Source organism: Coenobita brevimanus, chromosome 45, assembly GCF_032717465.1.
Source record: "Coenobita brevimanus isolate Jiangsu-jjx chromosome 45, ASM3271746v2, whole genome shotgun sequence".
Lineage (NCBI taxonomy): Eukaryota > Metazoa > Arthropoda > Malacostraca > Decapoda > Coenobitidae > Coenobita > Coenobita brevimanus.
Genome location: NC_136998.1, coordinates 7,765,986 through 7,782,808, shown reverse-complemented (window position 1 = coordinate 7,782,808; position 16,823 = coordinate 7,765,986).

Genomic DNA, 16,823 nt, shown 5'->3' with positions numbered 1-16,823 from the left:
CTGTGTCCGAACTGCAGGTCATATGAGTCTCCATGCCAAAAATTGGGCTGTTGGGATATCCGGCATTGCCCGGACCAAAAAGGCGAACACCCTACCGTTGACCTCAAATGACCCAGATATGAATTTTGTCCCCCCTAAAACCATCCTTGGGTCACCGTGATTCAGAATATATATGGGTCTCCGGGTCTCCGGCCCTTGGTTTGGACGTGATTGAAGGACAAACAAAGCGGTTCCTTATACAGATGGTTAGCTAGGGCACTAGTTATGTGGTGATATTTTATATTTGCTTTAAATTCCTTCAACCTGGTATCAAGTTTCCTATTTGTTTCCCCATGGCAAGATACAAACAGCACCCACATGGTATGTGAGCTGTGATCACACGAGCTGCATTATGGAAGCAAAGTCCCATCTACTCCCTCCACGTCACACACTTCACCCCCACAACGAACTGACACTGATGACTTGCTTCCTTGCTGTATTTTTGCCACCATCGGATAATTTTATTGAGCTGTGGGGAGATCTTTTGAAGCGAAGGGCTAGGTGAAGGCATATCTAACCCACCCCTTTCAGAAACTCTCCTACACTGACTAAAATTGTCTCGAGATAATAATAAGAAAAATTACTCAATCGCACTGAGGGGTTTTACCACTCCTAGGTGAGGGAACTGCGCTCTGGCAAGCTGTCAGTACAGATATTTCAGAACATAATACTGCTCTCTAATCAGTTTTCATAGTTTATTTATATGGTCACGGAAAGGGAATGGAAACAATCAGAGAAATGTGACATGATTCGCCAAATCCATACCACTTTCTTTATGACTATAGTTTTATGATCCTTTTTTTCTTCAATTGGTACAGTATTCCATTTAATACTAAAATTTGTGGATTTCCACTCGCACTTATTACCTTCACTACGGGAGGTCTTTAATTAGCAGAAGGTAATTTTTGGCCGGGAATATTAATTAATATATGATTTCCGTAATGAAAGTATTAAAGCAGGTTTACTACAACACCGTCAGTCCAAGGCATCCTTCGACAGATGAATGACCTCTTCTAATGGTTACAATATAAAATTAAACGGCGTCATGGTTAAAAGGCTTTTAAACGACCAATAATGGGGTAGGTGACTATGATGAAGGCGACACCATGGTACTGATGTACGTATTTTCTTGTGAAATAATTTCATACTTCTTTCCTCTATATATTTTTTTCCAAGCTGAATGTAATGATAATAAATTAAATTACCACAGAACATGATAGATTCAACTGACTTACTAATCTGTACTTAATAATTCCATATCATTCGATATTTTTAGTGTCATCATGCTGGCATTTATTCTTCAGGAAAATGACGTGAAATATTTCTTGAGTAGGTTGGAATGGCGAGAGTTATTAGGAAAACACATAGTGCATAATTTCTCTCATCACCGGTCCGTCAAGTACTTGGTAAAATTCGGTTGAGTGGCGCATTTTGAGGTGTTGTCCTTGTTAATATTAATATGAAACTATGAAAATTTCAATTGTTTTTTGTCTAAATATTTCTCGTGTTTCCAGCTGCGAGCATAGACTCAACTATCCTTTGCATGAGCTCCAGGAGTACTGTTACATCCAAAGATGGTTACTCATGTCTTCGAGACTTCACACGAACATTGTCAGTATTGGATAGAAGAACTACATGCTCATTCTTAGTCTTGTATTTTCAGCATTTAACAAGACAGAATATTAGTACTGACTATAAACAATGCTAACAAAAAAGACTGAAGGATTGAAATTAATATGATCCGATGTAGAACAAGACGGAATGTTCTGAGTAACAGACTAGGCTATAAGAATATGGACTGGGCAGTCAACTGATCCCTCCTCTCCAGTAGTTTTAGTGCAGCCACCTAGTGGACGCTCATGGTCATGTCTGTCTCAAGTACACAGGTAAAAAAATGGCCCCTTTTTTTTCCCTGAGTGGATTCGATAAATCAGACTATTCATTCAGCTGCCTGTTGTTGTCAAGAGAAACAGTGATTTTATGTTTTGTGTGCCCAACGAATTTTTTTTTTTTTTTTTTTATTACCATGCACTGTCTTCAAGAACAGTTACATTTTTCTAACTCCGCAGTTCACTGGCAGGGAGCAGAAAGAACCCTTATTACTCGGAGGTGGAAGAGGAGAAGGGTATGAACAACACTACTTCCTAGCAACCGTCCGAGAGACCAACAAAAAACGGTTTTAAAGCTGATTAGGGCAATGTTATGGAAGTTATTTTAGGGCCATGTATTGTATTATGTGGGTGTACTATGAACTTCATGGCTCGATTAGTCTCCTGTTGTGGGGAGGGAATGCACAGTTATGCTTTCTTTAATGTGGAGAAAAACATGTAACAAAACCTTTAAATACTGTACTCGTATTATACCATAAAAGAACGAACATATCGTTCGTCGTTTAGCCTGATCAGGTAATAATGAATTTTTTCTTTTGGGTGTTTTAATTACATACTTGACGAATCACTGCATCGTGTCTTTTGCTCAATCAAAGTTTTATCTGTAGTCTTCAAAATAATTTTCTGGTTAAGTAAAAAAAAAAAAAAAAATTAGGCAAGTCATGTTTCAGTTGTATCCATATAAATATTTTCACCTTGTAACTCCATCGCAAGAGCTTCCTTGAAAATTTTAGAAGTTTCAGAACAAATATATATATATATATATATATATATATATATATATATATATATATATATATATATATATATTTTTTTTTTCAGTGCATGCCAGGTATGCATGTAAGGACCGAACTCTCATTATTTTTATTTTATGATGCAGATTTCATTTCTTGCAACAGAAAAAAACAATGAACACTCACTGTTTAATGTTTTCAGCTTCTCTTTCTGTGTTTTGTTAGTGATAGGCTAATCTGAGTACCCTGCACTGGCTTGGCTGGTTTTATCTTGAAGTGACATTTTAGTTTTCGAATCGCATCCCCAAGATTATCGTGTATCAACAACATTGGGTAATGTCAGATTTTGTGGGCTTGGGATGTTGTGATTTTTTTTCTTTCTAAGTAGATTAACTCACCTGGAATTTGTATATCTAAATAAAGTCGTGTATGTATGTGTGTCTGTCTGTGCATTTGTTCGTTTCTTTCACGAGAACGGTAATAGATATCGACCGAATTCTTTTTTGCATTAGGTCTGGGTAAGTTCAGTGGGTGTCAGGAAATTACTAAAGAACATTCTTGGTCAATGCGCACAGCGCGATAGCTCAGAATTATCGGAAATCGCAACACGCCAAAAAAAAAAAAAAAAAAAAAAAAAAAAAAAAAAAAAAGCGAAAGCCATTTTTTCGACTCTGTCCATAATTGGTCATTGTGGACTCAGAAACGGTATGGAAACAAAGATAATAGTATTTGCAAATATTTCGTGATGAAAAGGCCAGTAGACAGTCACGAAATTTTCTGTGGGCAACCATTGGCTCTTTATACGTCATTGGTACGGATTTTATTTACCTATAAATGCATGCTAACTTTTTTCTTCATTTAATTATACAGACTTGAGTAACACGGGACATTACGTGCTTGGTCCATTTTTTGCTGGACACCTGATAATGTCCTTGCCACTTTTGCATTTCAGGAGTGTTGTGTTTGTTTTTGGATCTATATTGTTGTCAGTCTAATCTGTGATGATCATATCTATTTGGATCTCGCTGTAGTAATTCAGAAGCACAAAGGTGAAACGAAACAGTAAAAATTATTCACCGAAGCTCTCATTATTTTGTCTTCCTGCCCAAACGTTTTCTATGGGAATGATGTAAATGGTTCAGGGAGTGTTATCGCCTACCTTAAAAAACTGTATTATATTAGTTGCATCCCATGAAATTGTCGCTTGCGGTAAGTGAATTTCTGGGTAGAGGACAGGTCAGCATTGTTATGCACTGAACAGTGAAATATATCCAGAAATCTACAGTTGGTGAGATCACTTGAAAAGGTGGGTAGGGTCAATTTTGACAGTTTGAAATTGTAGGTTTTTGCAAATTTTCATTTACCACCAACTGTAGACCCCCTGGATAGTATTAATTTCGCTGCACCCGACCTCCTTCATATCCTTTTCAGTGGCCTTCTTTACATCTATCATGGTGTATAATTTTTTGATGTCAAGTCTTTTCTCAAAAATAGTCTTTAATGTGGAATGAAGACCTTTCATTCAGCTGGTAGGAATAATGATGATGACAGCACTGTGACTTTTTAGTTGTTCGACTAATGCAACACCCAAAGCCTCCTCTTATCCTTTGCAAAGTTTTTCGGCAGGCTTCTTGTTTAAAATCTAACCATTGCTACATCATTAATTTTAATCCAGATTTTTACAATAATCCACCCTTAACACTAAACATAAATCGTACCTCATCTTGCTATTCGTTATCTAGCTGTAAGGTCATTTGCATAAGGTTCAGATAAATGAGTTCTGCCATGCCTGCCATTCAAATCTTATGAAATGATTTGTTTCTGCCAACACATACCTCAATATTAGTAAAGCGAAGGGTCCTGATGGAGTCCTTCCTGTTGTTTCCAAGAGTTGTGCTTCTACACTGACACCCTACCTATGTAACTAGTCTCCTGCCTATGTACTTTTGTAACTGCTTGTCTGAAGTTTGCTCTGATTCAGGTTGTCCTTAAGAAGGGTGACCGTCAGCCAACTGCTGTAATATCTTCATTTACAAAGACTTTGAATAAATACTTAGCATGATGGTGAAGCATCTTTCCTCTGATAATCTATTTTTTAACTGCCGTTAATAGGTTTTCCCAGGGATGCTCCAATGGTGAACTTCTCATCTTCCTTTCTGACTGATAGCCATGATCTTTTCTGGGTTTGGTGAAAATTTTGCCCCTACACTTGACATTTCAGTTGCATATGATCGTGTCTGGCAAAGTCTTCCATTTCTAAAGTGCCCTCTTACGGTTTCTACCCTTTACCATTAATTTTTAACAATATTCAAGTCAACCCTCCATCATCTTTCAACATTCTTAGGATGTAATTTTCTCAGGATTATCTTGGAAAGATCATATTATCTCTTTTGTAATATCTACTTAACCCGCCCCATCCCGGAGACGTGAATTCACGTCCTCACATGATGTGCACTCATATCCCAGAGACGTAAATTAACGCAGCAACATTGCAAGGTCCCTAATTTGCACAATTTTCAATTTTCGTCAGTGATTTTTGGCACGTATACATGGGACACCTTCCTCTACAAGATGCCAGACAGGGACAATGCCTTATCCAGCAAGACCTCCTCCCCCCCCCACATGCCCTTTTCTCAGCAATTCACCTGTTATCTGTGACCTGGCCAGTAAAGCCATGTCATGCCACAGTACGAAATTCAGGGCTAGAGTGATTCCCCAATCGATGACAATGTGGAGGACAAACATTAGAGGAAGAAACAGTCAGAAATGATGATCAGGTAATGTGGCAAAAAAAGGTCAGGAATAGTGATGAGTTAGTGAGTAAAACAATGCTTATAATGCCTATATTACCATTTGAAAACAAATATACTCTCGTACTACATATAAATTCGTACCAAATAAATAAATGCATTCCGTTTATGAGTGGTGTGGAATAGTTATCCTCCCATAGAACTCGTTTTCTTTGCAGCCAGCCTGATAGAAAACCCTGTAAGGTAAGGACGTACTCCTACCTGGATCGAGTATTTTAAACCTCAGGTGAGCGATTTCTCTGTGAATTTTCGATGTTTCTCACCAAAAGCGGATGTTTGAGCCAAAAAAAAAAAAAAGGTCCAAAAATGTCGGGACTGGGGGAGGGGGGGTTAAAGAGAATGGGGTCCTGTGCCTTCTTTATCCCTGCACAGTTGTTGACTTTTTATACAGGTTTTATTCGCCCCTGTGTAGAGTACAACTCTCATGTGTGGGCAGGCTCCCCACATACAGCTATTGTCAACAGGGTGGAGACAAAAGCTTTTCGTCTTACTAACTCTCCTCCTACCGGCTCCCTTCAACCTCTGTGTCTCCAATGCACGGTTGCATGTTTAGCTCATTTTTGTCACAACTTCAATTGTCACTTCTCCTCCGAACTCTCTACTTGCATCCCCCCACCACTAAGGAGGTAGCACGTCACTCATCTAGCAGCAAACTCTCATTCCTTTTCTGTCTAACACTCTAATGTAAGAAACAATTGTTACTCTCAGTCTTTCATGTATGCAACAGGCCAAATCTGGAACTGCCTTTCTCTGTCTTTATTTCCTACTCTCTATGATCTCCATTGTTTTAAATGTAGTGTGTCAAGGCATCTCAAAATGAATGGATCTTGAACGTGGCTCTGATACCATGTTTTTATTTTCTCTGAGAGGGAACAATCTTCTGGTTTTGTATCCTTTCGTTCGTTTTTTTTTACATACAATATATCTATCTATCTATCTATCTATCTATCTATATATATATATATATATATATATATATATATATATATTGCCATGGAGCCTCTGTGGTACAGTGGTAGAGAGTGCATTTTCGTGCACGGGAGAGCCAGGGTTCGCGCTCCCCCTAGGGTAATAAACTTTGGGAGTGTTCACCCGGCCACGTACTGCTTTGGCGGACATAAGGGGTGCTGTGGTTGAACCACCATTACATACCATAGAGTGTGCTTGCACAAAGTCAGCTTGCGCCAGCTGATTACACTTTGCTCACAGACTACACACACATCCAAAGACACTCCAACACTACAATTACACCTACAAGCACTTCCCTCCCTACATACAAACTCTACCAGACAGCCTAAGCCACTTGGTAGAGATAGCCTACATTGGCTGTATCGTCCCAACTTCAGTCGGGATAGGCCGGTCCTCAAATGGCTAATGATGATGATGATATATTGCCAGACGCTTTAATCCCGTAAAGGGTGGCCACAAACAAATAGCCTACATGTCGCCCTGTCCCCAGCCATTTCATTGCCCTGCTCCAAGCCCACATCCCACTCTCTCATATACCTCCTCACTCCATCCCTCCATCTCATCCTCGGCCTCCCCCTCCCTCTTCCCCCTTTCACACACACACACACACACACACACACACACACATATACGGTACATATATATATATATATATATATATATATATATATATATATATATATATATATATATATATATATATATATATATATATATATGTACGGTGGAATGAGGAGGTTAAGAGAGCAGTGGAGGAAAAGGGGAAGATGTGGCTAAAGTGGTTACAGGATAGGGGTTCAGTTGAAATAAGAACTGAGTATATCGAGAGCAAGAAGCACGTAAAAAGACTAGTGAAGAGGAAAAAGAAGGAGATAAATGATAAATAAATGCGAACTACTCTGAAAATGGGAAGCTATTCTGGAAAGAAATGTGGAAATGTAGAAGTGAAAGTGGAAAGAAATGTGATAGTGTGAAGGATGCAGGTGGTAGGTTACTAACCCATGGAGATGAAGTAAGGGCCGGATGGAAAGAATATTTTGAAAGCCTGATTAATGGGAATAGAGAGAGCAGAGAGGCTGTAAACATGATTGGTTTGGGGGGGGTGCAGAGAAGGAATGCAGTGCCAGGAGACATGACACTCGCACAGGTGAAGAGTGCTGTGAAACGACTGAAAAATGGCAAAGCAGCTAGGGTTGATGAGATGAATGCAGAGATGCTTAAGTGTACAGTAGTGGAGAGAGTGGAATAGGTTTGCTTGTTGGAGATATGTAAGAAGGCATGGATGAGTGAAACTGTGCCTGCAGAGTGGAAAAAGGCTGTGATTGTAAACCTGTACAAAAATAAAGGTGAGCGAAGTGACTGCAAGAATAATCGTGGCATAAGTTTATTGAGTATGGTAGGGAAGGTATATGGAAGAATTATTATAGAGAAAGTAAGAGAGATATCAGAAGTCCTAGTGAGTGATGAAGAGGGTGGCTTTAGCAGTGGCAGAGGATGTGTGGATCAAGTATTTGCAGTGAGACAGATAGCAGAGAAGGCTTGTAAGAAGGATCATAAGGTGTTTATGGCATTCGTGGATCTGGAAAAAGCATACGACAAAGTAGACAGAGAGGGACCGTGGAAAGTTTTGTGAATGTATGGTGTAGATGGTAAGCTGCTAGGTGCTGTCAAGAGTTTTTATGATGGTAGCGAAGCATGTGTAAGGGTTAATGGGCATCTAAGTGAATGGTTCACAATCGGTGTGGGCGTGCGACAAGGTTGTGTGATGTCCCCATGGTTGTTCAATGTATATATGGATGGGGTGATAAGAGCAGTGAAATCACGAGTGATGGAGAGAGGGATGGCGTTGGTAATGAATGGTGATGGATGGAATATCTCAATTTTGTTGTGTGCTGATGATGCAGTACTGCTTGCAAGTACCGGACAGGAACGTGGCAGACTAGTGCAGAGTTTTGCTGATGTCTGTGAGCGTCGTGCCTTGAGAGTAAAAGTAGAGAAGAGTAAAGAATAAAGTTATGGTTATTGAGAGAGAAGGGGACTCCCAATGTGATGTCACAGTGAATGGAGAGAGACTGGAATTGGTGAGAGTGTTCAAATACTTGGATACAGTGGTAGAAAAGAGAGGAAAATGTGCAAAAGAAGTTGAAAACAGAGTGACACAAGGAAGAAAAGTAGCTGGTGCAATGAAGGCCTTGATAAGAAACAGAGCCTTGAGTTTTGCAGCTGCACGAGGCTTACATGAGGGAGTGTTAGTGCCAACTCTAACATATGGGTGTGAGACTATGGTCTGGCAAGAAAATGAAAAGTCAAGAGTAACAGCAGTGGAGATGGGACAGTTGAGGAATGTATGTGGAGTACAGAGGGTGGATAGGATACGAAATAGTTTGATTAGTGAACGGTGTGGAGTGAGGAAGTCGGTGGACTCCAGAATCGAAGAGTGTGTCCTGAGATGGTATGGTCATTTGGAAAGAATAGATAACAATAGAGTGGTGAAAAAGGTATACCTGAGCAATTTTTAAGGAGGGAAGAGGCGAGGTAGGCAAAGGAGAAGGTGGAGAGATATGGTGGATGAGTGTTTGAGGAAGAGAGATTTGGAAGTCGGTGTGGCTAGGGAAATGACAAGGGATCAAGCTGGCTGGATGAATGTTGTGAGGAGGAATGCGTCAGCAGGGATTTTGGCACCTCTTGTGAGCATGGCAGCGTCCGGATTGACTTAATCGGATACGTTTGAGTGAAGCTGCAGAATGTGGTGAATGTTTTTGGCGTATCCGGTAGAGCCAGTATTCCTGGGGCTTGAATGATGAGTGAAAGGAAGTGTGGCCTATTTGGATTGGGCAAGTTTGTGCTGTCTGGACATTGCTACTCCTCACCCTGCCCTTGGGTGGGAAAGGAGGTCCGGATGATGATGATGATCTCTCTCTCTCTCTCTCTCTCTCTCTCTCTCTCTCTCTCTCTCTCTCTCTATATATATATATATATATATATATATATATATATATATATATATATATATATATATATATATATATATATTGTTGTAGAAGATGAGAATGCTTCATCTAAAATTTCTAGTATTTTGATTCCTCCGTGTTTTGTACTGTCACCAGCTTTTTCTTCTATGCATCAGCGATATGAGCTACACATTTAGAGTGACGCGGATATTAGTTATCTGAAGGCAGAGTCTGGATTTCACATGAAGATACAGAGAGACAAGTAAGGAAATTCGAGGACTTAAGGTGGTGTTAAACAGATGTGATAGGATAGGCTGTCAGAAGTACCTTTGCGATTCTTTGGGTATGATGAAAATAAGAGAGCAAGAGAAACTAAAACCGAGTAGTTGTGTTAGATTACACTGGAGAGGAGATCGGGGATTAAGGCTAATGTGGAAGGACGGGGTGTGATCCTAGGTGAGTGAAGTTGGTTCGAGCTGTAGGAAGAGCAACCTGACGGTGATGGGAAGGGAGATTCTGAGACGAACTGATCATTGCTAGTCTCTCTGAAATTAAAGTTTGTGAATCTAAAAGGAAGTACTGACATTGTCATTTCTTCATATTACTATAGGTGCTTATTTTGTATTTTTCCTTATCGAAATGTATACAACAGTGGTTGCTTTTAAGGTTTCTTATTTTTTCTGACATTTCTGTCTCACACTTCCTTTGCTGTTCTCTTGAAGAAGAAAATGAAATGTAAATGGGAGAATCAACCCTATTATTGCTGTGGGTTTCACTCACCTGAATAACAACATAAATCCTCCGAAAAATGATCTGAAGTTTGGGATTTGCATGCAAAGAGTTACTTAAAAGAAAGGATGGAATGAAATGATAATGAAATAAACACTGACTGACTCTAGATTATATATTATATATTCCGCGAAGGTCAATAATTTAAACCATACTTGCTTCCTCTATGTGCCTGACCAGGCAGTAGAAACCTATAAATCATAACCTAGGTACAATTCAACTACTGCAGGTCTTCATCAAGAACACTGGAAGAATATAATCATTGAATATGTCTTAATGATACACCCGTAGCTCATAGACAGTATTGAAGCTCTTCATCATCTGCCTCATCTTTTTTTTTTTTTCTCATTGCAGGCCATATCATGTTGTCATACCGTTATAATAATAATTGTGCCCCCAGTGACTAAAGAAACTATTGACCCATCAGATCATTCCATCTCTCCTACTAACACTTTTCTTTACAACCTCCCTTCCTTAATGCAAGACTGGACACTCACTGCACGTACACTGCTTTGCATAATCATATTTCCATGAAGAAGGGGACATTCCAGTGAAAACACACAAACATATACTTCTACACACAGACCATTATGATATCTTCACACTTAACATCAAACGAATCCACTTGACACCCTCCACATACATTATTACACACACACACACACACACACACACACACAATGCCATTTCTTTAAACTTAAACTTTATTTATATTGGAAATGCTAATAACCCTGCATTCAGTGTCAATGCTCTTAAGCGAAAACATAATTAGTTGAAAATTAAGATGAAAAAAAAAAAAAAAAAGAGGAGGAGGAGGAGGAAAGAAGAAGCAAATGCAAGAAAGAAGAAGGAGTCTTTTATAGTTCACTGAAGGACTATTGTTTTTTGTCATTGGAGTCTGTACTGTCTTCCCCCAGCGTATTATTCGATGTACTATGGGTCACAAAAGTATCCGTGCACAATATGCGTGAAACATTTGGAACCACAGAAAGAAGGTCACTGAAATACTAGTGTTCGACCTACCACACGTTGGTATCCTTGATGTCGAGAGGTGTCATGTATCGCCAACCAGCAATATCCTCATGCAAACATATAGCAAATTTTATGTTCATATAAACAGACATTCTTCATACACAATGAGACGTTGCTAATGTAAGCAGTTGTTCGAATGTTTTCAGAAGGCATCGGACCCCCTGTGCATCAATACTTTTATGACTCATAGTACAGTTTCCCTATTACAGTTCAATGTACGAATATAATAGCTGGAAAGACACTCTGTCTGAAGATTCCTTAGAGAGATAAGGCTGTACCCATTGCTACTGAAGTGTTTTCACACACCCATTACTCTGTCTTACTAACTTATTTCACTTTTACCCCGTTGTTTGCATTTCCTCCCCCTAATAGCTCATGTCCTACACACTGATCTTCTCGGCTCATGTTACAGTAAGCTCATTCTTTCTCCATATACCGGTCATGCCAGCTCGTCATTTATCACCTCTTTCTTCTTCAGTTTTTCCTTTTCTCGCTATCTTTATAGTTCTACGACACTGCCGACTACAAAGTCTTGTTTATGCTCTCATCACACTTACCCTTTCATCATCATCATTCTGTCTCTGTCTCTATCTCTGTCTATCTGTCTGTCTGTCTGTCTGTCTGTCTGTCTGTCTCTCTCTCTCTCTCTCTCTCTCTCTCTCTCTCAATATTCACATTAGTTCAGCTATCATCATCATCATCATCATCATCATCATCATCATCCTTTTATTTCTAGTCCTTCCAGTACAAAATGGTTGACAGGATAAACCAAAGGGAAACATGAAAATCAGAATTTAACTACTGTATCATCTGAGTAACTACGAATACATGCCAGTAAGCTCTCTTGGTATGCTAAAATTTATTATTAAAAACACTTCGAGATAATGTGAAGCAAATAACTGTAAATACAAGACCTTTATATATTCGTGAATGATGCCCAGTCTCATTAACTCATATTTGTTGAGAATATAGGGTAAACAAGGGTATATTTTTTTTTAGAATACCAGAGTAAAGTCGAATTTAAATCATTTTTATAAATTTGGCATCACTGAAGTTCACTATCATCAAGTTTCAGCAACTGGTTACATCCGTATGGATTTCGTGGTAAATTATAATTATTTAAATGACTTGAGAAACGAATAGTTTGCTTTCCGACACAAATCCTTACAGCATGTTAATACTGGCAAAATTTCATTACTCTAAGAAGCTTAGTTGGGCACGCGAAACATTGATGGATTTAATAAGAGGCACACACGAAAAGGTGAAGCATAACAGAGCGTGGTCAACAAGGATATACATTACAATACTAATCCATATCCCAACATCGACATAGTAAGACAGGGGAACAGCAAAGAAGTAACAAAGACAGGACTTAAATTCAGGTACAGGTTTGTTAATCACATTTGTCTTTGCAAATATATTTACTTTAATCTGTGACATCTTATACACCACTTTTAGTTAAGTTTAAATTATATTTGAAACTGAGACAAATACTGAATTTTTCTTTTACTTATGTCTTATTCCATATATAGTTTCTAAGTGCAATTCAAGAGAGAGAGAGAGAGAGAGAGAGAGAGAGAGAGAGAGAGAGAGAGAGAGAATTTCTTTTCTTTCATTGATCTTGTTTTTGTACCTGTGCCTGTTTGTTCAGAGTCACATTATCAGGTGGTTAAATAATGTCTGTTAAACAATCTGAGCTACGAAAAACGCAACAGCCTATATTAAGTAAAGTTATAGGCTGATAATACATAACATTCGTAGGTGTCCTCATGACCAAGAGAATTACAATGTCTTCCCAAGCGCAGATTATGACATCAGCGGCAGTGGGATAGAAAAAGAAAACGGAGAATAAGAGAGACAACTGATATTATGGGACACAGATATATTCTTTATTTTTTTTAAAGGCTAGGTTCATGGAGAAACTGGAGTGTATTTAACCTCAACGCACTTTATCAAATATATGAAGAATGCAGATTGCAAAATTGTTGCCGTCAATTACACAAATGTTTAAAAATCTATAATTGCATTAGCAATATTGTAGCAAAAAATTTTGTTTTATATAATTTTACTTTTGAAAAAAAAAAAAAAATCCAGCAATTCCTTATCCATAACTTTAAGTACAAAGTGTCACAACCTTCCCACACTACCTCCAAGCATGCCAGCCTTCTTATCCCATTAGTTTTAGACATCCTCTTACTAGCCTCACTGTTCCCCTATTCAACAGTTTCCCTGCCGACACCTTGCTTACACCTTCTGTAACACCATACCACAGCCAGCCTGTCTTCTCTTCCCCCTCTGCCCATTCACTGGGAGACTGCTTCACTCTCTTAATCCCTGCATATCCCCCCTTACCACAAGAATTGCCTACCCTTTACAATACAGCAATAGTATCTAACCTGAATATAAGAAATTAGGAGATATTCAACATAGTCCACTTCTTATATTCAGCATGATAACGTGTTAAAGTCACCCATCAAATTCAGGAAAACGGAACACACGAGAATTGTTTGCGCCGGTGGTCAGGAGAGGACTGGCGGGCTGATTTTAGCTGAAGCAGATTGAGCCACTGCGAGTAACGTCACTGGGCACAATAGGAGACTGTTCGTACGAGATTTGAGGAGACCTGGTAATTATCTTGATCTTGGGTACCTCTTTCCATACTAGCAAGTGTCACTTAGGTTCGATAGAAATGGTAAAATGGCAAAAGTAATTCCGAAAGTAGTAACCCCTCTCAAGTGATAAAAACAAAATGTAAGTTCCAATAATAATCAAATTCCACATATCAATCAGTCACAGTGATTGTTTATTTTTCTATTCAATCGCAGGTCAAACACACACACACACACACACACACATATGCACGCGATGTTTTGTCTATTCTTCATTATTTGACGTATTTCTTAAATGAAGTAGAGTTCAATCGTTAATGGTATTGTGCACGTTCAGTCGTAGTATCCTATCGTCTTCATCTCGTCATGACCAGAGTGTCGACTTTCTGAACCCGCCCGCTGTTCTTATTTTTTTTTTCCCAATTTTACTATCTGTTTATTTTTGGCTTGCTGCCTTACAATTTTTTTTTTTTATGTTTGCCACTTGCATATTCGTATCGTGGAATAATTTTAACATTGTAACTCGAGAAGAATAATATCAGAATCCCATTGCAGTGGTGTCCGTGACTGAATTGGACGGGTATAAGAATGTAGCATTGATACCTGCATTTTATCTGTGGCATTCTTCCTTTCTGCACCCTCTGTTATCGTCATTCTACATTGTATTCTTTCAACATTCTCTGTCATCGTTTATCAGAGTACTTTCTCTGAAATTATTTCTGCAGCTACTGTATTTATTCTTTTAACCATGCCGACAACGTAGCTGTTAAGTTGGATTCATTTCTTTGTCTGTATCTGTGTTAAAATATCTCATAATATGCCTCATCCGATTTTATATAAAAATTAGCGGTGTGTGTGTTTGGAAAAAGTTACTTGATTTAGTTGCAGATCGACCAGAGGTAAAGGTCAAGGGTTCAGGAAATAGTTCAGGCACGATGTCGCTGTAAGTTACTTTCTCAGCTTCCTCAATTATTAGCAGCATGGATGGCATGGCTATTGTACCCGAGACAGTTTCCACGTAAGCAATATAGGCAACAACGAGTAATTTTGTATAATTCACTATTACAATAGTTCTCGTCAGTGTCTGATCTAATCTGGATAAACACTAGGATAGGCTATGCATTATTCTTGGATCTGGGAAGAATTGTTTCCAACTGAGTGAATACTAATTTAGCATTAAGGTCACGTGACGTAGTCAAAGTTCAGGCACGGCTTCGCAGTATTCTCAGAACCACCTCTCTAGTTAGTGACTGAAAACGTAGCTGCTGTGGTCAGTACGGTTACTGTGCATGTATATACTCGCATGTATGTGTATATGTATGTATGGATGTATGGTAAAATATCTAACGAAGCCTCATCCGACTTGAAGAAAAGCGGGCACATATACTACATTGTTACTACCCCCCCCCCCCGCCAAGGAGGTTATGTTTTAACCCCTGTCCGTTTGTTTGTTTGTTGCTTGGCTTGTCAACAAGATTACACAAAAACTACAGGATGGATTTCCACGAAACTTGGTAGAAGCATGGTTATTGGCCCAGAGTACACTCCATTAAATTTTGGTGTGGACCCGGATAAAGGTGCCGATCCAGGATTTTTCTTTTTCTTCACTTTCTTTAACATTGCGAGATAGGGCTTCGGCGGTAGTATGCGCTCTACTGAACGCCATTCTAGTTTAGGATGTATTTGAATTTAGTCCTAATCGATCAAAGGTCAATGTCATGGTTCATGGGCAAAATTCAAGATGTAGAATAGGCTATATCTCATGAGTGCCTTATGCGATATGGATACGAATGGCATATAAATTTGTGCTAGTATGATAATAATGTTTCAGTCTTGGTCAAAGGTCGAGATCATGGCTTATCGCCAAATTTCGGGTGCGGCCTCGACTGTACTCACTATTATCTTATTTAGTTTTTGGAATTCAAATTAGAACATACTTTGTGCGTGGGTCTAGGAAAAGGTGAACAGATTTTGGTGCATGATGTAAATGTCAAGGTCACGGGTCAAGGATAAAATTCAAGGTACTGAGAATGTGCTACAAACACCTACTTCTACCTGGGTTCAACTTGGCACATATATGTTGTGTTGCATTTAGGAAAAGGTGGTTAGACTTCAATGCACATCAGTGAAAGGTGAAGGGAACAGGGCAAAGTCATGTTTTAAGTGACGCAGTGCTATAATGTTTGAGTACCCTCTTTCGAATCTTAGTACGACATGTCTCTACAACTCAAAGTTGCTGCAGTCAAGAATGTGAATATTAAAAACTATTGCGAAGTAAGATTTTGAATGTGGCTAAAGTATAGTCGCAGGCAGAATATATGGTGTAATGAACACCCAGTTACAGGATATGGATTAACTATGTCCTTTGCATATACAGTACATACTTATTTGTGTTTCCAATACAGTGGTTATTCCCTACATTTCTCTTCAGTGTGAATCGGTATACATTTTCGAGAATCTGGAAGGTAGAGTCATTCTTTCCCTGCCTCATTCCAGCTCATTCATTACTCTCCAGCATACAGTATTATTATTCTCGGGTAATCTACTTACCATCAGCTCATATTCAAATAATCTTATAACACAACCAGTTTACATTCTCTTCTTGTCTACTTGCACACAGTACTTAACATCTCTCTCTCTCTCTCTCTCTCTCTCTCTCTCTCTCTCTCTCTCTCTCTCATACAGACAAACGCACGCTCCAATGCATCCGCTCTATCACTCACAGTCCCTCCTCCTCTCTCACATTCACTCTCACTCCCTTGCATTCAGTTGCCTTTCACCCTTTCTCCCTCCCTCCCTCCTAATCTCATTCACGTTCCCTTTCGCTCAGGCCAACAACCATCCGCCCATATTACTCAGGTTTGCTGCTCTCATCAGAATATCAAGGAACCCAAAGTACAGGAAAGTCTAAATATCGATTAAATGAAGAAAGAGTAATCACTCAGAGAGGAAGGAGACACCAGCGGAGTAGCGGGGTAAGTGAAGAGATGACAAACAGGAG